The 23,608-nt window shown below is 39.8% G+C and overlaps 1 pseudogene; it reads right to left on the bottom strand.

Annotated features, from left to right (window-relative positions):
- Positions 1 to 507: 507 nt before the first annotated feature.
- LOC102906569 (vomeronasal type-2 receptor 1-like) lies at positions 508 to 22,136 on the bottom strand (annotated as a pseudogene).
- Positions 22,137 to 23,608: the final 1,472 nt, after the last annotated feature.

Genomic DNA, 23,608 nt, shown 5'->3' with positions numbered 1-23,608 from the left:
CAGTTAGCAGGAAGCCTGCCACGGCCATGCGGTTTGAAAGCAATATAAGTGTCTGTGTTTACTTGGTTGGGTCTGAGCGGCTGTGGGATTGGCGGGTGACAGAGATTTGTCCTGACTGTGGGCAAGGCGAAAAAATCAAGCTACACCTAGGCAAGCCACAAACAGACCTTCCCACATCTTCTTCCACTCATTGATAAATTGGGGCCTGATGCTGTGTTCAGAATAGCCTGATCAGCTTGTGGTTACCACCTAATGTCAGCTCTGTTTCCATATCTTATCTTGACTATGACTTTACCTTCTCCGTCCCCCAATCCCGTGTCATTGCTAATAGCAAATGAATCTGACAGCTGTTGATGTTGATTTCATTCACCATGTTAACCTTATACTAACACAGCAACAAACCAATGTTACCCCCAGAGCAACAAGCAGCTGCTTCAGAAGCAACCTGAAAGGGAAGGATGAGCCAGGTCATCATCTGGCTTTACATGTCACATGGGACTCACAACTCTACTCATCCAGCACAGTCGACACTGTGGTGTTGTTAAGCTCGCTGCTCACAGAAGCTGAGGTCAGCTGGATGCTCCTGTCTATAGTGGGGACTCTCCCACCCACAGTTTCTTCAGTGTTCCTCTTTGGCCTCAGCAAAATAATGAAGCACTTGGGAAGAAATATGCATTCTAACAAGCCATAGCTGGATGCCAAAATGGCAAATATTTCCACGGCCACTTTGAATTTGCCTTTGGTGCTCAGGTAAGCAGGGACAAAAGAGATCCAGACAATGAAAAAGACCAGCATCCCGAAAGTGATGCATTTCCCTTCATAATAGTTATCCGGCAGCTGGTGAGCCACAAAGGTTGTAAGAAAACACAGTAAGGCCAGAAGGACATCAAACCCAAATATGGAGCACAGAAACTCTATAGACCTTTCATTGCATTCAAAGATGATCTTTACATTTTGAGGTTCAATGTTCTTGTACACCCTTGGAGGCTCCAACACCAAGTAAGCTGAGCATACACCAATCTCTCCTAAAACACAGGTCAGCACAATGAGTTTTCAAATAATGGGGTGCATGGATGTAAGCCGAGTTTTGGATACGGAAATCCTGTAGGCAAAAAAGAGTGAAATAGTCTTTCCAAGAATGGAAGACAGACAAAGGCCAAAGGCCAGTGCCAGAGTGGTCTGGCAGGCCATGTAGGACCAGTTGAGTGGCTTGCCTATGAAGAGCATGGATGAGAGCAAGGTGATGACCAGAGACATCTGAATGAGGAAGCTCAGCTCCCAGTCATTGGCCTTCACCAACGGATTGTGCCTGTGGATCACATACACCATGATGATGGCCAAGACCACAAGTGCCCCAAAGATGGAGAGGATGACAAGGGTGAACCCCAGGGCCTCCTCATAAGCGAGGAACTCCACTTCCTTCAGCACATACTTGCTCTTCTGTGCATTGGACCAGTCATCTTCCCCACATGGATCACATTCCCTTTGGCCTAATGAGAAAGAGCAGAGAATTGACTGCAAGAAAATCCACTTGTCACCTTCAATTGTGAACATTTCAGAGTAGTCAAAAGTTCTAGCAGTCATGTTCAACTCATGGATGGCAGATCCAAGGACAGCTATGAGTAACATGCAATATAAAGTTCTTAAAGCAGTAAGAGATTATTTTGTGGTTTTTTCTTTGTAAATCAATTATTCTGTTCTTCAGCATGAATTTTGTAGGTGACATCATGTCTCAATGTAAAAAAGTTGGAAAACTCTGCAAGAATCATTGAAATAACCCTCATATAAAATCTATATAGTGTCTCAAATTAGTCATGATAAAATGGAGTGTGCAGATACACCTATAGATTGAGGATTACTTTTACTTTTAGGAATTTAGATCTTCTTTTCCATTTCAGCTTTTTCCGAGCTGGTATTTTCTACTGGCATGTTCCTCTTTTTCTTCTCCATAAAGCTCAGAACAATCCAGAAATGGGGTGAATAACTACTGAGGTGAAATGATCAATAAGATTATTATTTGGACAAGGCTGTTTATTTAAACCCACTGTGTTTTCAATGTACCATTCAATATCCCCTCCCAGAACAGAATTTTACAGCTGCCCATTCGGATATTCCCAACCCTACATGCAGATCTGAGTGGATAGAGAGAATGAAGATAGGAAGGGAAACAAAGTAGCAACCATGGTCCCTGAGGCGAGGAAGAGGGGTCAGGATGGAGAGTCTAAGGGAGAGTATGGGCGAACAAGAAAATTCACCGCAAGGTGAGTTTATGTTAGTCAGCGAAATGGATTTCTGTTAATAAGAATTCAGGTAAAGACTGGAGTTTCCTTTCATCACTCCGAGTGCTGTGCTGACTCCTATGGCTGGAATTCTCTGCAGACCTGACACCAGGGAGTTGCTCAGGTTACAGTGTGCTCATTTTTCCCTAGGCCCACTGCATGTTTTTAAAGTATGATCTGCTCTTAAGGGCCATTTGACAAAAGACAAGTACAATTGCGTCCTTTTAACAGAAACACTGCAAACCAGCATCAATAAAATCCACAGCCCGAGCCTGCTAAAAGTCAGCTCCAGCGAGCAGCAACTGAGCAGACTGTTGTAGGCGTTCATGCAGCAGAATCTGTGCAAGGCATGTGCTCTCAGTGCTTAGAACATGAAGACAATTGGATGACTTTCCTCCAATTATAGTTAATGTTTAATCTAGTTCATAAGCAAGGAATTTGAAGACTGTGAATTTATTCATATTTCACATTTCACAAATGTTGCTTAGTATCATCCTTTTCAGTTTCATATTTGTAGGTCTTTCCCAACTTTAGCTGCTTTGAAAATGAAAATTCACACTGTAGCTTTTTTCACATTGCACAGAATTTTGGTGAATTTTATGTTTTTGTCGTACACAGTTTACACAATTTACCAAAAGGATTCCCAATGACCTATTGGCCAACACATGTTTAATTTTGATTTAGTATCACTGAGAAAATGTTCCTCTCCACCTGGATTTTCTGACACATCCATCTGTACATGGCAGACAATCAAAGCAACATAAGGTTCCCTGTGACAAATCTGTTCACAGGTCCCTGGAGGACACACATCTGCACGCAAAGACAAATGCAATGGATATAACAGAAGTCTTAAAGTATCTTCTACTGTGAAACTAAGAAACTAAGAAAGTTCTCATTGGATTCCCATGGAGACTTTTCTGTTTATAACGGAGATGAACCCAGGGTACCTTGGACAAGATACTATACAGAGACAGCACAAAGGAGTCTAGAAAGAATGTTTCCATCAGGATGGTCCTGTGATTGAGCTCAGAAATGCCATACTAATGCTCAGACTAGTTCTGGTTCTGGGGATCAAGACCAGGCAGGCGCCTTGCCTGTGATACTCTGGAGATGAGACTATTTGATAAGTCTATTCCTCCTTTAGGGGAAGCCTATGTCCCCAAGAATCATCTTGAGAACCTGAAAGATATTCCTTCTCAGCAAAGCTGAGATATTCAAACAATGATTTCTCCCCATCACTGTATTAAAGTCAAACATGGGCCATGAATGGTCAATAGAGAAGAAGAAGAAGAAGAAAAAGAAAACAACCTGTACAACAGCAAAAAGTAGGAAAAGTAGAGAGATGTAGCACATAGATATTTTCTTGTTATATGAGTTTAGACATTCCTGTAGTTAACACAGGTCTCCCTTTATATTTTTAATTTTATCTTAATTAATTTGTTTATTTTGGGTGTGTGTATGTGTGTGTGCACTATGTTGTGTATATGGTGCAATCATGTGAGTATGCACCGACATATGTGTATGCAGAAGTTAGAGCAAGATTTGCTGTGGTTTCCTCTAATGTTGTTCAACTTACTGTCTTGAGGCCGGGTCTCACATTGGAACTGCAGCTCATTGGTTTGGCTAGGCTGGCTGGCCATCAAGCTCTCCATTTCTACATGCCTCTGCCCTCCAGTGTTGGAGTTACAAGTGTACATAGCCATGCCTGCCTTTTATGGGGTCACTGAATATTAGGTCTTCAGGTCTCATGTTTTCAGGATACGTGCTCTTTATCTTCCTAGACTCCTGTATTTTTTTTTTTTTTTTTTTTTTGGTTTTTCGAGACAGGGTTTCTCTGTGTAGCTTTGCGCCTTTCCTGGAACTCGCTTTGGAGACCAGGCTGGCCTCGAACTCACAGAGATCCGCCTGTCTCTGCCTCCCGAGTGCTGGGATTAAAGGCGTGAGCCACCACCGCCCGGCGACTCCTGTATTTTTATATTATAAATAGAGATATGTTTTAAAATTCAGAATTTATAAGTGTTTATATCTCAATTGGAGGAGGTATTCTTATTTCAAGGAGGGGTAGGATACCTTTTCTGGGTCAGGCTTGGTGACACATACTTGCAATCCCAGACGTGGAGGGCTAATTCTGGATGATGGTGAGTTTGAAGCAGCCTGGGCTACAGAGTGAGCTCAATCTCGAAAACCAACAGAAAAATAATCAATCCACAATGTAAGCCTGTGAAATCTTCAATCACTAATCAATGTGTACTGTTGATGTAAATGCTTATGAAATTTGTGTTTAACTACTACAGTGCATGGGTGGGTGGGTGTGTAAGAAAGCTGTGAACTGATTGTGAACTATGGATGGGGCAGAGTGCAGAATATTCTTCCCACAAAGTGTCTTAGAAAGAATTGCATAAACTATGATAAGTGGATTCACTAGAAAGCAAGGACATAAAGAGAATGCGCTGCCATGCTCGCACTATCCCTGTGGGAAAGGCAAAGGCCTGGGAGGAATGTTCTTGGCTCTTTCACATGATCAAAGATAATTAAACATCACACTAGGCATATTCCCTTGCTATACTTGTATTTGCTTAAGATGACTGTAAATATCACCTCGTGTATTGCTTGCTTCTGTATGAAAATGAGAAGTGTTCTTTTTGCATTGCTCTTGAGATCAAAAGCCTTGAGGCCCTCATCACCCAACTCAGATCTTTGGCGTTTTCTTTTATCCTGGGAGACTTAGCCTCACTGACTGAGGTGGGTCAGCAGACTGCATTGGAAGCAACTGCAATATACAAATACATTAATTCTAGTAGAGAAGTTAAGAAAAAGTATGATTGTACCATATTGGAATAATATTAAAATAGAAATTTGCTAAATTTTATTGTTTTTCTATTATTTTAATAGAATAAGATTCCTGTAAACATTGAACGAACAGCAGCATTTTCTTTATTCTTTTTTCCATGTAGGACATGAGCCCCTGCACTACACTTAGCTTAAGGGAAACAAACAGAAGAGTGTCAAGAGTCATCCATGAAGTAGTTCACCATGCAGGGAATAGGCTCAGAGTCACAGAAGATGTGACACTGTTCTGGTTAAGCAGCTCTGTCCTTTCTGCAGTGTCAGAAGCATACCACATCTGTGTCGTCCTATGTGGTAGCCCCAGGCTACACAAGGCTGCTGAGCCCTTGATAGAGCTAATGTGGCTCAAGAACTAAATTCCAGGTTTCTTTTTCTTTTTTACTCTTTTGTCATTTTATCAAAAATAGAGGGTTTTTTTTTCTCATATACTATATCCTGATTAGAGTTTCCTCTCCCTCTACTCCTCCCAGTTCCTTCCCATCTCCATTCCCACCCAAATCCACTCTCCTTCTCTCTCATTAGAAAACAAACAGGCTTCCAACAGATAATAATAAAATAAAATAAGAAAAAAACTAACACACTGGAATAGGAAAAAACAATGACATACAAGGAAAAGAGCCCAGGCAAAAAGCACAAGAAACAGATATAGATGCAGAGACTCACTCATTTGCACACTCAGGAATGCCATAAAAATACTAAACTGGAAGCCATATTATATGCACAAAAAACCTGTAGGAGAGAGAGAGAGAGAGAGAGAGAGAGAGAGAGAGAGAGAGAGAGAGTGAATTCTCTCTCCTATATACCTATATATATATGCTCTGTATACTCTGTGTGTGTTTGTGTGTATAATAAAAATAAAATTTTAAAAAGTCATGACAGAACATCACAAGACAATGAATCTCTACAAATGTGGCTGAATTTGTTTTCTGTAGACCATCTACTCTGGGCATGCAATCTACCCTTAAGAATAATTTGTTTTCCCAGTGAGACTCTCTTGGAGAAAACTAACTTTTCATGTTGGGTGTTTATCAAATGATAATAGCTTCTGCTTCTGGGTTGGGGTGGAGGTATGTATCCACTTAGGTCCCTGGCCTATCTAGTATTAGGTTCTTGACAACTTGAGCAGTGTCAGGTATGGGTTCCATCTCATGGAACAGGCTTTAAACTCCATCAGAGTGTGGTTGGTTAGTCCCACCGTGTTTGTGCCACTGTTGTATCAGAGCATCATGCAGACAGGTCCCCACTGTAGACAGGAGTATTTGTAACTAGGTTGGTTGTTACCTTTCTCTTCTGGTAACATGCAAAGTACCTTTCAATACCAGGAGGCCTGAAGACTCTACTTAGGCACCAGTATGGCTTTTCCATATTCAATGAGATTATGTAGGTATTGTCTTCAGCAAAAGGTATTACCATAAGCTTGTAGAGAGCAACCAACGGCCTTAGTAATTGCCTGGGTTATTTGTGGGTTTCCATGAGGCCAACAAATAAATTTTATGCAACCCATTTCTGGCACTGGAGGTTTCACTTGGTGGTGAGATATGTCTAGTTGGGACTTCATCTCCCTTGTTTGGTAATTTCATTTAGATCTCTTTCATATATATATATATAAAGAAGCTGTGGTAGGTTTCTTTATGATCCCTCAAATAGCCCTTAGTGTAAGCCGTCCCTTCTGTATTCCTTCCTTTACCTCCCTCCCCCCAACATTTAATCCTCCCAATCTAGTCTCCACCCCACCCCTGTCTCTCCATAATTATGTGTCTAGTTCTCCTTCCTTGGGAGATCCTTCTGTACTGTAAGTTTGGGTATGTTGTTATGTCCACTTCCATTAAATTCTAGAAAGTCTTTCGTGTCTTTCTTATTTCTGTCTTGACCCATTCTTCACTCGGTAGTGAGTTGTTCAGGTTCTGTGAGTTTGTAAGATTTCTGTTGTTTCTGTTGCTGAAACGCAGCTTTAATTTGAGATGGTCAGAAAGGATGCAGGGAGCTATTTCAATTTTCTTATAATTGTTGAGACTGGCTTTATGTATGAATATGTGGTCAATTTTGGAAAAAGTTTCATGAGGTACTTAGATGAACATATATTCCTTTGTGTTTTGGTAAAATGTTCTGTAAATATGTTAGGTCCATTTGGCTTACAATGTCAATTAGTTCCAGCATTTCTCTGTTTTGTTTTTGTTTGTAATGACCTGTGTATTGCTGAGAGCAGGGTATTATAGTCTCCAACTATCAGTGTGTGGCTGTCTATATGTGATATAAGTTGCAGTAGTGTTTCTCTTATGAACTTGGGTGCACTTGTGTTTGGGCCATAGATATTAAGAATTGCCATGTCCTCTTGGTGGATTTCCTTTGATGAGTATGTAGTGACCTTTCCTATCTCTTCTGATTAGTTTTGGTTTGAAATCTAGTTTGTCAGATATTAAAATGGCTACACTTTCTTGCTTCTTGGGCACATTTGTTTCTAATATCTTTTTCATTCTTTTATGCTGAGGTAATGGTAAAGTCGTTTCTTGGGTGTAGAAAAAAAAGAAAGAAAAAAAAAGGGAGCACGTTTTCCAATCCAGTCTATTAGCTTGTGTTTTTTCCCCCCTCTGGGGAATTCAGACCATTGAGATATCTCAATGATTGTTGATTCTGTTATTTTGTTGTGGTGTGTGCGTCCCCTCTTTCAGTTTATTGGTCTGGGATTATTTATTCCTTGTGTATTGTGTTTTCTTAGGTGTATTTAACCTCTTTACCTCGTAGTTTTCCTTCTAGCACCTTCTGTAGGGCTGGATTTGTAGACAGATATTGCTTAAATTTGGTTTTATCGTGGAATGTCTTATTTTTTCCATCTATTTTGATTGAAAGTTTTGCTGAATAAAGTAATTCTGGACTGGTATCTGTGGTCTCTTCGAGTTTGCAGCACATCTGTCCAGGCCCTTCTGGCTTTTAGAGTCTCCATTGAGAAGTCAGGTGTAATTCTAATAGGTTTGCCTTAATATGTTGCCTAGTCTTTCCCTTGCAGTTTTAATATTCTTTCTTTGTTCTCTACATTTCATGTTTTCATTATTCTGTGCTGAGGGAAATTTATTTTCTGGTCCAGGCTATGTGCTGTTCTGTCTGATTCTTGTACCTTGATAGACATCTCCTTCTTTAGGTGGGAAAATGTTCTTCTGTGATTTTGTCGAAAATGTGTTCTGTGCCTTTCACCTGTGAGTCTTCTCATTCTTTTCCCATTATTTTTTACATTTGGTCTTTTCATGGTGTCCCAGACTTCCTGGATGTTTGTGCCAGGATATTTTTAGATTTAATAATTTCTTTGACTGATGTATCCATTTCTTCTACCGTGTCTTCAGTGCCTGGGATTCTTCCATCTCTTGTATTCTGTTGGTGAAGGCTGCTTCTGAGATTCCTGTTCAAGTTCTTAAAATTTTCATTTCCAGATTTCTTTCAGTTTGGGTTTTCTCTATTGATTCTATTTCCTCTTTCAGATCTTGAACTGTTTTGTTCATTTCCTTCCACCGTTTGTGTTTTCATAGATTTCGTTAAGGGATTTATTCGTCTCCTCTTTAAGGACCTCTCTCCGTGAAGGCTTTTTCTCATGTTTCAGCTCTGTTGCAATACTCAGGGCCTGCTGCAGTACGATTGCTGGGCTGTAGTGGAGAGATGTCATTCTGGCTGCTGATGGTTGTGTTCTTATCATGGCATCTGAGTACCAGAGTTTAGGAACATTGCAATTCTAGGTGCTGATATCTTGTCTTGTCTTTGTTGGATGGGTGTTTTGTTCCTTGGTTTCTCTTGCCCTCTCTGGTTCTTAGGAGAGTGTGGTGGCTGTGTGCTGCCTGGTAGGAAATACTTGAGATCCTGACAGGTGTGGCCTGTGTATCAAAGTGCCTCCCCACCCCTACCCCCATTGCTGTAGAGGGAGCAGAGACACAGTTCAGTGGGGGAGTACTGTGGAAAGCCGTGGTTTTCACATCCAGGACTGGAGAAGGGAGAGTATATGGGAATGCTGTAATGATAATGACAAATAAGTAGTAACAATCAAAATGACAACAGTAAGAAAAAAATAAACTTTTCTGGAGTAAGCATTTCACATTAAAAAACAAAAAACAAAAACCAGTATACTTATTCAAAATCCTGACCTCTATTACCTCCCAAGATGACTTTAAAAATAAAATCTTGCCGGGCGGTGGTGGCGCACGCCTTTAATCCCAGCATTTGGGGGCAGAGGCAGGCCGATCTCTGTGAGTTCGAGGTCAGCCTGGTCTCTAAAGCGAGTTCCAGGAAAGGTGCAAAGCTACACAGAGAAACCCTGTCTCGAAAAACCAAAAAAATAAATAAATAAATAAATAAATAAAATAAAATAAAATAAAATAAAATAAAATAAAATCTTAGGTTATAAGACTTGACTGTTGTTTATTTAACACTCCAGAGTAGAAATTTTTAAACGATATGTTCAAACTTTTCAAAACGCATTTGTACACATACATAGAATACCCAGTTACAAGGTTTCCTACCTCAACTTACAAACCTATGAATTCCTCGCCTCCTACTCATCTTCCCTGGGAATACATGAGAAGAAAACCGGAAAGAAATAAGGTCCTTCTAGATCTACAGTCAGAGGGAAGAGATGCTCCAGGGTTGTCCCAGGGTAACCATACGTGCTGCTCTGAGAAATCACTACACATCCTGCGAAAAGACAGCATGAATTCAAAACAAAAACCTTCACACATGTCCCAGACTTTGACATCACAAAGAGCCTTTGAGTATCAGAAACTGTAAGGTATTTATGAGCAAGGAAATAGGCATGAAATGCCAGGAAAGCCGTCTCAGAAATTCCCTCTTCAACCGTACACAAGCAGAAAACTCTGAATTGGTAAAGAACTATGTAAAAAAATAACAGAAGAGAGCATAGAACCCAAGGTCCATGGAGAACAGATTAAACCTTTCTGAAATAAAGTGATGTTCTCTCCCACACTAAAACATATCAATATGTATGCAATGATAAGAAGCTATCAGTTTGAGAGTGGGGAGGGGGTGGAAGGAGTTGGAGAGAGGGGGGACTTTAGAGGGGCTAGACTGGGGAAAGAGAGGGGAGGAGAAAAGTGAATTACTAAGAAAGAAACTCAAGAACGAAGCATTTGTTATAGAAAAAGGGCGGAAGAACAGGACTCACAGCGACACCGAACATGACACCACTTCAGTGGGAACTGAAGGTAGGGGAGGAAACCGACGCAAGTCCTTTGGATGCTGACAAAAAAGTAAAGACGTAAGAGGAAGGGTTAACCATCCTACAGAGCTGGACTGAAGCAAGCAGTCAGAGAGGTAGTAAATTCTCCCTTACCACAAGTGTTTCCATGAAAGAAACTACCCTTCCCTGTGCCAGTAGAGGGCAGTCTTCAAATAGGGACTTTGGAAGCCAGTGAAAGCATCTGTCCTTGTCAAGTCAACTATGGGAAGAAAACAAACTCAAAATCAAAACATTCCAGCAAATACTAATTCTCCTCCAAAATGTGCATATGCACCACTACAGTTACCGCTACCATCACCATCATTATCACCACCATCAATTAAAAAAACTGCTCTAATAATCACAGCAATTAAAATAGAAACAACCATCATTAATAAGAAAACATACTCTAATAAACACAGTAATTAAAGCAGAAACAAAGATTCTTAGAAAAGTGCTTGAGGATAAACAAAATTGTCTTCAATAAGAATGTAAAACTTAAGGGTTCTAGATATAGCTTGGTGATGGGGCACTTGCCCACCATTTATAGCAAACTAAAAAGGGGAAAAAGGAAAAGAAAATTTAAAATTACGGGATACAGCCAAAAAAAGTGCTAATAGGGAAATTTATATCCATTGATGTCTACATTGGAAAAAGTAAAAATAGAAAATAAACCATCTGTCATTTATTCAAAAAGCTAGGAAAGCAATAACAACCCAGTATTAAAGAAAAACATAATAAAAAATCAAGACAAATATAAATAAGAAACTAGAGGCAGGAAAAATCTCAAGGGCAAAAGGAGGCAGCAGAGAGATTTCAAACACCACAGACAGAACCAGCAGCTGCAGATGTGAGGGTGGGGGTGGGGCCATGCAGCAGACACAAAGAGAAAAAGACCTTCTGCTAAGCAGAGCGGGCATTCAGAAAACAGAAAAATCCCGTCTCTTTTCTATGGCTGGGTTTTTAAAGCCTCTGAAGAAGCTTCCTCCCCTAATTTGGGATTGATCCCTTTGAAGAAAGCTAGGGTGGTTGACTGGTCCACAGCTGTTGTGTACTATGTCCTGAGTAGGCCTTGAATTTGCTGAACCAGTCCATCAGCCTGGAGCCTGCTGGTGAGAGACAAAAGCCAACCAGGCCTTTGTTTTAAGCTGTTCTTACGATGAGCTGTAGACCTATATTTGGCAACCTAGATGGAATTGACAGATTCTTAAGCACATACAGCCTCCTGAGATTTAACCAAAAGAATGTAAAGGAGCCAGGAAGACAGGAAACTTCAATGTGTGGTGGTAATCTAATTGTACTGAAATGTGATTTTGATTGTATGTTAATAAATAAAGTTGCCCCGGGGGTCAGAGCTATTAGAGCCATAGCAAGAGTGTGGTGGTGGTGGCACACGCCTTTAATCCCATAGATATCTGTGTGTTCAGGGATATAGCCAGCATTGGAGACATATGCCTTTAAGACCTAGGGGGCTGTACATTCAGACAGTGATGAGGCAGTCACGTGTTTGGGTTTACAACCAATGAGAAGGCAGAACAAAATACTTTAAATAGACGAACAGACAGGAAAGAGAACCCTCATTCGGGAAGCTGGGACACCGCAGGCGGAAGGGTGAGATTTTAGCTCTGAGCTCTGACCTCTCGGCTTTCTCTTTTGCATTGTTTCTGTGTTTCTTATTTAATAAGACGGTTGGTTACATCAATGGGCCTATAATAAAATTGAATCAGCAATATTTTTTGTTATTGTTATTAAATAAAAATCCAGAAAAAAAGTGTCTTCTCGGTAAGTCATGTTTGAAGTATTAGTAGATCTAATGATATAATAATGGTCTCTCTTTAAATTCTTCCAAAATGTTAAAAGGGAGTGGCAGACTCAAAAAATACAGATATCATAATTCTCACTCATATTGGAATCTATGTTTTTTAGAGGCATGAAGGTAAAAGTAGACTAATTGTAGAGGAGAAGGGGATCAAGGAGAGAGACAAGAGGGGTGCGGGGGGAAATATGATTGGATGCATTGGGTATGTATGTAAAATAGCATAATGAGGCTTACTATTTGACATAATGAACATGCATACATTGTATACATATATCATATGTATACACACAAAAAAATCATAAGAATCAACACAAAGTGATGCTGGCATAAATAGGACATATAGACCAATGGTCTAGAAAAAAAATCTTAGATGGAAATCTGTGCATTCCCCAACCAAAAGATTTTTGACAAAGGCTCTAAGAACGTTAGTTGAAGAAAGAGCAGGCTACTGTAACTGCTGGGAAAATTAAACCAACCTTCACCAGTAAGCAGGGCTATTATCAGAAAGACAAGGGGCAACGCTGTGAGGATGTGGAGAAGTCAGAACACTTCACATGGGTAGTGTGAAAGCACATTAGTCCACATGGATGGTGTGAACCTACAGTAGTTCTCCACGTGGACAATGGGAATGTGCATTAATATTTCACATGGAAGGTGTGAAGATACACTAGTACTTCACATGGATGATGTGAACATACATTAGTACTTCATATAGATGATGTGAACATTAGTACTTCACATAGATGGGGCGAATGTGCATTTGGTACTCCACATGGGTGGGGTGAATGTAAGTTTGTACTCTACACGGATGGTTTGAACATACATTGGTACTTCATATGGATGGTGTGAACACACTAGTACTTCATATGAACAGTGTAAATATATATTAGTGTAGACACTATAGAAACCATTGTGCAAATCACTCAAAAACTGAAAACAGAACAGCTACATACGCAGCAATCCCAACATGCATACATAGCCAAAGGAGATTAAATCTGTTTATCAAAGAAACATCTTTACATTCATATGCATCACCACTCAGACTACCCAAGAAATGTCCCACATCATCAACTGATGAATGGGTACAGAAAATAGAGTATGTATGCCCAAATAGAATACATTTATACACAGAGGGATGAAATGCTTCATTCACAACAATATGGGTGAAACTGGAGATCATTATACTAAGTGAAATAATTTCAAAGAGTTGATCTCCTTAGAGATGAAGAACATAGTGTGTGATTACCAAAAGCCAAAGAGCATGAGGGAGAAGGAGAGAGAGGGAAAGATTGGCCAATGATACAAGATACAGTGGATGGTAGTAAGATGTTCTGGTGTGCAACTGTATACTAGAATGACTACAGATAATAATAATATATCATATTTAAAAACTTGAATATTTTCACCATAAAGCACTGATAAATGATTTGAGAAGATATGTACTTAACATGACCTAAATATCACACAATGCATGCATGTATGATAACATCACACAATACTTCATAAATATTCATGACTTTTCTCATGGATGCTTAAACATATTTTTAATTAAAACAAAAAAATTAAAAAATAAATGGATATGAAAATGGAAGAAATAAAAAGATTAATTTTACTCAGGAAAGAAACCAGAAAAATATCTAAAAAAATAATGAGGGAATTAATATAAAAATAATAATAAAATCAGAAAGAATACATGTCAATGAAATTTAATAAAAACCACTGAACAATGAAAATAGGAATAAAATGGGGAAGCTAAAAACTGCTGAGAAAAAGTGTAGGAAGAGCAATAAACTAGAGGAGCCAGACATAAGTGTGTTTGGAATGCTTGAAGAATAAAGACAAAATAGCAAAACTAATATTTAAAATTGCAATCTCTGAAAGTATCCAAAACATCCTGAATATTTACACAGATACAATATTTACTGTACTTAGGGAAACTCATTTGGTTCCTGGAAATAATGCTGATATTTTACAGTCCATTTGTGTCTGAAAAAAAGGTATAAAACTTCACTTTTCTATATATACATAGGTATATCACAGCAACTAACCCTTCATGATTCGGGGGTCCCAAAACACTGTCAAACACTTTGAGAGAACAAACTCAAACTTAGGCCTGTGAACATGCATTCTCCAACTTGACCAGTGTAATTTTTTTCTCCACTATTGTCTGTTGCACGAATCTTAATTGGTCTTAATAAAAACCCAGAGCCAGATATTAGGAGAAAAGCTGAAAGATCAGAGAAGCAGAGCAGCTAGGTACTAGTTCTTACCTCTACAAATTCTCAACCTGAAAGGGAATGACCTTTTGTCTCTTCCTGCCTTATATTCCTTTCTCCGTCCAGCCACATCACTTCCTGTCTCAACCTCCCTAGTGCTGAGATTAAAGGTGTGTGACACCACTGCCTGGCTCTATTCTTCTTTTAGACTGAATCAATCTTGTGTAGCCTAGGGTGGCCTTGAATTCACAGAGATCACTAGGATTAAAGGTGTGTGCCACCACTGTCTGGCTCTATTCTTCTTTTAGACTGGATCAATCTTGTGTAGCCTAGGGTGGCCTTGAATTCACAGTGATCACTAGGATTAAAGGTGTGTGCCACCACTGTCTGGCCTCTACGGCTAACTAGTGGCTTAGCTCTGCACTCTGATCTTCAGGCAAGCTTTATTTGTTACATCACAAACAAAATATCACTATAATTGTCTAATTGATAATTTAGGATGTTGTGGTATCTGTTTTTCAATCTCCATTTCTAGCAAACACTGTTTTTGTTTGATTGTAGGCTATAAATGCAAGACTTTCAACTAGTACAAAAGCTTTAAACCTGGTAAAATTTAGTTGTCCAGAACATAGAGTTTTATTAAGAGAATAATTTGAAACTCATTAAAGCATAAGATAGTAATTTTCCTTTTCATTTTTATTATCTACTGTATCAGGGTTGATAATTCAAACATGAAAAGTGGTTGGTCAAATTGAGGTGCTATATGAATAGAATAAGCGGGGGCTGGAGAGATGGCTCAGAGGTTAAGAGTACTGAGTGCTCTTCCAGAGGTCCTGAGTTCAATTCCCAGCAACCACATGATGGCTCACAACCATCCGTAATGAGATCTGGTGCCCTCTTCTGGCCTGTAGTCATACATATTGTATACATAATAAATAAATAAATCTTTAAAAAAAAAAAGGGGGGGGCTGGAGAGATGGCTCAGAGGTTAAGAGCACCGACTGCTCTTCCAGAGGTCCTGAGTTCAATTCCCAGCACCCACATGGTGGCTCACAACCATCTGTAATGAGATCTGATGCCCTTTTCTGTATACATAATAAATAAATAAATCTTTAAAAATAAAATAAAATAAAATAAAATAAATGAATAGAATAAGCATACTGGATCATGAAGATTTTTGAGAAAAATGAAGACTAAAAATTTTAGCAATAGTTTCATATTATTTTCATATTATTATAATAACATGGTAAACAATATTTTAGACATATTAGGTTAAATAAATCATTAAATTTAATTTTATCTGTCTCTTTTTGCATTTACCAGTAGGAAGTCTTATACTTTTGTAATAGGGGAGCAATGGGGGAGTAGGTACGATCATGAACATCATATACATGTATGAAGGTAGCAGGAATCTTAAATGGTCTTATTAATAAAAACAAACCTGGAGCCAGATATTGGGGTGAACGCTGGAAGATCAGAGAAGCAGATTAGGCTACCGCCACCTCACCTCGCCAAGTCCTCAACTGATCCTGTTTCCTCAGACTGGAAGCCTCTGAGTCCTTATCCAAATGAATCTCAGCTGAACTGCTTCTCAAAAGCCTGAAAGCTTAACCAGCTAAAAGCTTCTAGTTTCTGGTCTTCATGCCTTATATACCTTTCTGCTTTCTGCCATCACTCACCATGCTTGGCTGTATCCTTGTACACACAGAGATCCAGGTAGATCTCTGCCTCTGGAATGCTAGGAGTGAGTGCCACCATTTTCTAGCCTCTGTATCTTGTGGCTGTTCTGTTCTCTGACCCCAGATAAGTTTATTAGGGTGCACAATATTTTAGGGAACACAATACCACCACATTTGAAAATCTTAATATTTGGCATTGTGGTATCAAATACTCCCAACTATCTCTAGATGAAGGGAAGTGAGGGTATTTTTGTTTTGTTTTTATATCTTTCCTAGATTTCTTCCACTTCTAAATATCAGCCCATGCCATATCCCCTTTCCCCTGGGTTATCAGGGTCTGTGGATAGGAAAGCCCAGAGACCCATTTTCTACCTTGGCAAATCTCAACAGTCTAGTAAAGGGGCTGGATAAACACGCACTACAGTCAAATTCAATCAAGTCTATGCTGCTATTGTGGGGAGATTCTAATTGCCTTAAGAAAAACAGAACACTTCTTTTTCCAGGAAATGACTACTTGAGATGAGCTTAATCACACTAGCTGTCCATCCATGGATGTCTGCATAATGAAAATGTGGTACAAACACACAATGGAATTTTATTCAGCTGTAAAGAAAAATGAAACTATGGAAATCATGGGTAAATAGATGGAACTGGAAAAGTTATACTGAATGGGGTAACCTATACCCAGAGAGACAAGGGTTTGCCTATTTTCTTAATATGTGGATCTTAACTTCTAATTTTAACTTTATGTATCTAACCTGGAGTGCCTGTAGAAGCCAGGAAACTAAAATAGTAGCATGGGGGGGGGTGTGTGTGTCATAATGGATGTGGACTAGGAGAACATGGGTGATATGAAAGTAAAGAGGAGGGACGCTGGAGATGGAAAGGTTCAGTCAGCAATGGGGATGTAGAACAGAAAAGATGAAAGGATTGGGAAAGGGGGTTAACTGACATGAAGGATGTATGAAAAAGCCATGTGGGAACCTTCTACTTTGTTAGCTAATTTAAAAGTACAGGTGAAATGGTCCTGCACAGTGGGCTAATGTGCCTCTAGAATCCATTGTTTATCAAACAAAATCCCAGTGTCGGTGTAGGGTAAGAACTGGGAGAAAGGGGGAAGAGAATAGTGGTAACTATTGCAAATGTGTCCTCATGGCAGCTCTGGTAGCCAGTCTTGGGTTGTACGTGACGGGGCCCACCAACAGCCAATCATGGATTGAGAAGGGCCTGAGGCGGTGCCAGCCTTTCCTACTGAACTAGAGGGAGGGCTAGTCATTGACTTCTGCTGTGTATCAAATGGTGCTCTCACGCCAGTGGATACTTTCCAATCCCTCGCTAGCACAGAAGATCCTAGTTAAAATCAAGGGGTCATCAGAAAGAGAAAAAGAAAAATGGAAAAAAAAGTGTATGTGGAGAAGAAAGGGAATAAAAAGGGAAAAAAGAAGAAAAATATGTGTACTTAAGAAGAAAGGGAATAAAAGCAACTGGGGTGAAAATAACCAGAAAGCACTGAGTGCATGTCTGATATTGTTAAATTCTTACTATTCTTTTTTTTCCTTCAGTATTCTTATATTAACTGAGTTTTCTTAGAGACAAAACGATTCTAAGCCTCTGCAATCTATAGTTCCATTCAAGGGGAAGGGTGCCCCGAAGAGGTCATGGTCAAGTGTACAACAGTGTGTGAGAAAGGTGACTGTTAGACATTGACAAGAAGCCTTTATAAAAATAACACTTCTCTGACTATTGTCCCACCTTGTCAACCTAGCTTGGAAAAGGAGACACATCACTCAGGGACACACTTCTGATCATCATCTTAGCATCACTCAGATTCCTCATCCGAAGGACATGGTACAATCACCAGCTCTTCACAGACAAGTAAGGCTGCAGAACTTGGTAGAAGACTGGATTACAGTGTCTGATGATATTAATTCCCTAGGCTCTGTTAAAAATCTTAACTTTTGGTAAAAACCCATATTAAGCTCTTATTTTCTGGTCTGTAAAGCAAAGACAATCCTCACTATCCTAGTGATGCGGTATCACTAAGCCTTCACTAAGTGAGTTTATCACATGAGCTTTTTAATCACCATCAACCTGTAGAACCTCTAGGGCCACTTCAGGTCACCCAGCCTCTTATTCCTCCTTTGTCTCTTGCCATCTCAGTCCAGATAAAACTACCGGAGTTTACAAAAGTGCTATTTTCATTGCCAAATGCATGGGAAAGGTTTTCTTTTCTTTTTTCTCTTCCTTCCTTCCTTCCTTCCTTTTTCTCTTTCTTTCTTTCTTTCTTTCTTTCTTTCTTTCTTTCTTTCTTTCTTTCTTTCTTTCTTTCTTTCTTCCTTTCCCTCTTTCTTTCTTTCTCTCTTTCTTTCTTTCTTTCTTTCTTTCTTTCTTTCTTTCTTTCTTTCTTTCTTTCTTTCTTTCTTTCTTTCTCGTCTCTTATTATAGCTAAGCAAGGAAATGCTCAAAGACGTCTACATCCTGACCATTTCCAGGATAAACTTCCTACAAGTGTATTTGTTTATCATTTAGTGCTGGAACACACATCCCTACCATCAGATATGGGCTCAAGTCAGTGCCAGCTGGGAATCTGAGGATGACAGAAGAGGTGACATACCTTCAATAAAGGAAGGAAGGAAGGAAGGAAGGAAGGAAGGAAGGAAGGAAGGAAGGAAGGAAGGAAGGAAGGGAGGGAAGAAATGCCCATATAAACCATGAAATTAACAAGGTGTTACAAATGTTCTAAGTCAGAAATAGGATACACTCAAAAGTATAAAGTACATACTAGTTTGTTGTTAAATTTTAAAAAATTACTTGATACATCTATCAGACTTTCTTAGGTGTCTATATTAAGATTCTAATGTCAGGTCTTGCTTTTGTTATTTTGACTTGCTGACATGTGGAGACATACTAAGGAGAATAAACCTTGCTATGGACTAATCCACATTCCTACCATGATATGCGGTCCCCTAATGATCCTTAACCCATTGTTCCATGCAATAGTTGTTACTCTTGGAGCAAGTTTAGCACTGCAATGTTTAAATGATAGTTTATAGGATGATTATTCACCATAAAAAGAATCCTCTTTATAATATGGGGAGTTTTCAAATAGCTTTTTTAAAATGAAGGGAATCTTTTTGACATATAAAATATAACCTAACTTCTCATTTTATGTTTATTATAACTTCCTAGAACTTGGATCTTGGTGAGTTTCTGGATTTTATTCCTTTATTACTCTTACAGGATTCTTTGGGGAAATTGCTCTTTGATGCAAGGGGAGCAGAGAAAGTGCAAAATGGGTCTGTAGTGTCTGGGGGTTCAAGAAAGTAAGGGGCTCAGAAATGGTAGAGGAATGCCAAGAGGAACGGCTTCAGCGGTCAATCAGGAGTTTTAAGCAGAAAGAGAGAGAGAGAGATGGATTACACCCTTATCTTGAACTAAGCAACTTATTTGTCTGGGTTCAAAAAGTCACACAGTTGTCATTAGAAATAAATGGCCCCATCCTTATTTACACCCACTGAGATGGTCCAGGGCATAAACCATAGATAACATTCACAGCCTGTTTGACATTGTTTGTGATTCTGAGCTAAGGCACACAGATTGATATTTTTCAGGTCTTCCAGCTTCTCCTCTCCAGTGCAGAGCTGATCAGACATGTCATACAGTCTGTCTTCTTTACCAGTCATGTTCACTCTGTGGTCCACATTGTAAGGCTCACTGCTGTTGGGCCAGGTGCAGTAAAAAGCAGTTTGCCAGACTTCAATGGTCAAGACATCATTTGGATTCTTGCTAGGGTGTACATCATAAAGAAATTCTTTTAATCCTGGTATAACAGCTCTTGGGACTGCATTGATCTTGAGATGTATTTCCTATCTTTGGAAACATACAAATGAAAACAAGCTAACCACATATTCCTGAGTGCATGCGTCTTTGCTGTAGTTTACCCTCCATGTTACCCACTGTAGTTTAGAACATGTTACTTCTCCCCTACACAATCTGATGTTACTGAAAAGTCACCTCAAGTAGGGTCATCTCTAATGCCATAGCTCCCAGTCTGCCAATGCACTCATGAAACCAGAATATTCTATGCCTTCATTTCTTTCCCTTTTGTCCTATTCTTACACTGTCAGCTACAGTTACACCCTTCTTTAGAACTACACAAGGAGCCACACCTAGAGGACACATATAAAAAACTGTTTCTGAAGCAAAGATACCAGATTTCAATAGCTCGCTAAAGAATTCATCCACTTGTGGGAGGGGTAACTAATGTTTGAAAAGGCCATATGGAAACCTAGTGTTTTATAAGTTTCATATAAATAATACTTACTCATAATTTATATCATATAAAAGAATTTAGTTTGAGTTACCCTACTCAAGGGAGCATGCTCACCCCTGAAACCATAGGTTGCTAAATAAAAAGCCCAGTGCTGGGTGTGGGATATCTCTCCTCAAATTTGGGTCAGAGGTGTCCCAGAAACCCCTGAAACAATACAGGCTATTACCATTGCTCTTTGTTGCCCATGAGAACTTAATGGTAAAACCTTCTTGATGAAGATACCACACACATTGGTCACAGGATGTGGAGTTGGTACTCACCAGGAAGCTTCCTTCCTGCTGGCCAGCTTTCATGGTACTAGAAGGTGCTATGCAGGCTGCTGGGGTTAAACAAATCATCGAAAGTCTTCCTCAATTATGAACCCTGTGAAATGCAGTCATTTCGGGCATGGCAAGATATACTCATGGGTACAATAGTGGCATGAATATTTAGTATACCTTTCTGATTTGGATTTAAAGCCTGCTCCACAGGAAGACAAACATACATAGATTTGGAAGGCTGGGAATTTTATAGGCCCTAAGAGTGAACATACTAGTATTATTCTGCTGAACAGATATAATATCAAACTTTCCTCTAAATTCTTATCTCAATTTGTATATTAGTAGAGTTCTAAGACTTTATCAGAGAAGTGTCTGTGCAGCCACAAATGAGATCTATCTCATAACCTGCTTGTCAAGACTCAGGTATCATCAGAGAATGAGAGCATTAAGAATCAGAGTTCAGGGAAGACTAGAACAAACCCATGTCTTCTAGACAGGACAGGACTGCTGTACTCATGTCCTCACAGAGATCATGGTTACCTGCACAAGTCAGGGAACATCTCAGCATGGAAGAGGAAGGTGTTCATGAGTTCCCATTCCTAACAGAGGAGATGTGGAGAACTGATGGATTCTGGGGGAAGGCAACTCAGCTTTCTTTTAAGAGTATGGCTTCTAGTAGGTCGACCCCTTACCCAGGATTACATGGAAAGAACAAGTTAGACTCAATGGGTTAATAAGACCAGAAAAAAAAAAAAAAGACGCCATGAATTTGGGGAAGGTAGAGAGGTGGAGGTAGATTTGGAAGGCGTTAGGAGGAGGAGTGGGATTGAATACAGTCAAAATACAATGTATGATCCCAAATGAAAGTCTGTATTCTAGCTTACTGATGAATTGAGGGCCTATACCCACTTACTCACAGCTGGTTTTACCTTCATAAGTGACCCTGTAGGTGACACTCTTTTGCAAATGACCCTGTTCAAATGGCATCTAAGTCACCAAATATCTTACTAGTCTTCATTTTCTGAAGTGTGGATAGTTCACAAAGTCTCCCCTTATAAGTTAAATATGTTGCTGACAAGACTAACTGAATAGCTTGATTCTCAAAGGGCTCTCTCCCTAGATGCCCTTCAGAGTTTGACTTCATCTAATAAAATGTCACACTGGATGAGTGACCACTCCTAATAGCTAACAGCATAAGAATCCCTCCTGAGCTTACGGGTTTAGTCTACAGTTTTCTCAGAAAGCTTTGGAATGATTCCTCACTCATGCTTGGCCTCTCTTTCTTACCAGAAGGCAGCTGTTCCTGAGCAATTACCCTTTGGTTGCCAAGGATACCCTTGGCAATTGTATGCTTAATACGCACACAGTGATTTGTCCAAATCCTCTGAGGAAATTCTGTGCTCGAGACCATAAAATCATGACATTATTTTAAACTATATTCATATTTTAAAGCTAGCATTCTATACTTACAAATTGCTCCTCATTCCTCATTCTTCACCCAGGTCATGAATTAGATTCAGGTTGAGGAGGCTCCTGATTTGTGTAGCAGCATCTGGTACCCAGTTTGGGAATCTTCAGAATACAAGTATTTTATCAGGGCCACAGTGGTTGCATCCTCCAAATGTCATGGAACTCATCAAAGATAAAGCAAAGACCACAGAAAGCCATCTCTGCGTTCTCACAGGAAGGATCTTCTGAAATGCACACTGATGGGTCAATTTCAGCATGTCATTTTCCATCATAACTCCTCAGGCAACTTTTTCATTCAGTTCTCTTTACAAGTGAAGAGACATGAGCTCACATGGCTAATGTATGCTGAGATTCAGACACCAAAGCCCACGATCTGCTTTAGACCTCGTGGAAAGGAGACAAGCCAGGTGCAGGAGGTGGATTACTGCTCAGGCTCTCTCTTCCTTTCCTGGGGTCCCAATCCTCTGATTACACAGCAGAGCTCTTTAAAACAAGCACCCCTTTCCCACTACTCTGAGGGTCCTAATAAGTCAGGAATGCTCTGGTTGTGGGTGAGCCTTTCCAAGAATTAGATTCAATAGCACATCTATTGAATAGTTATACTGCCAGAGTATTAAGTAGTACATCTTTTGAATAATGATAATACTGTCCAAGGAGGCAATGGCAAGCTGCTTTGGTACCTGTCAAAGTAAGTTGTTTTTTTGTTTTTGTTTTTATTTACCCTTGACAGACATCCAAGTGCCATTTCCACAGAGCTCTGACAATGTAGGCAAAAGGCAACCAGACAGATGTTAATCACGTGTATCTTCACCTAGATTCCTAGATCAGCGATGGTGACCAAATATATTCCCCTCTCCATACTGTTAAATATAATAAAAGAATAGTAGTCATTGGTCCAGAAAGGAAGCTGAGCACAATCCTGTCTTAGTTAGGGTTACTATTGCTATGATGAAACACCATGACCAAAAGCAACTTGGGGAGGAAAGGGTTTATTTCACTCACACTTCCATAAAACAGTTCATCATCAAAAACATTGAGGGCAGGCACTCACAGAGGGCAGGAACGAGGAGGCAGGAGCTGATGCTGATGCGACAAAGGGGTGCTGGTTCCTGGCTTGCTTCCCATGGCTTACTCAGCCTGCTTTCCTATAGAACCCAGAACCACAAGCCAAGGGAGGTCTTACCCATAATGGTCTGGGCCCTCCCACATCAATCACTAATTAAGAAAATGCACTACCATCTGATCTGATGGAGGCATTTTCTCAATTGAGGCTCCTTCCTCTCTGGTGACTCTAGCTTATGGCAGGCTGATGTAACCCCAGCCAGCTCAGTCCCCTTCAGGTACAAGGTCTATTAGAGCCAAAGAGCCTCAAGGCTAAAAAAGGTCCTTGAGGTGGGGTAAACCGTAAAGGGAAGGGGAGGATTCCCTTGAAAAGCCATGGAGAGCTTCCTCAGAGTGGGGAAAGACAGAGCTAGGGAACCAGAGAGAGGAGC

This window comes from Peromyscus maniculatus, chromosome 6 (genome assembly GCF_049852395.1).
Source record: "Peromyscus maniculatus bairdii isolate BWxNUB_F1_BW_parent chromosome 6, HU_Pman_BW_mat_3.1, whole genome shotgun sequence".
Classification (NCBI taxonomy): domain Eukaryota; kingdom Metazoa; phylum Chordata; class Mammalia; order Rodentia; family Cricetidae; genus Peromyscus; species Peromyscus maniculatus.
The sequence above is the reverse complement of the archived record's forward strand: the minus strand, read 5'-3'. Positions and strand labels throughout refer to the sequence as shown.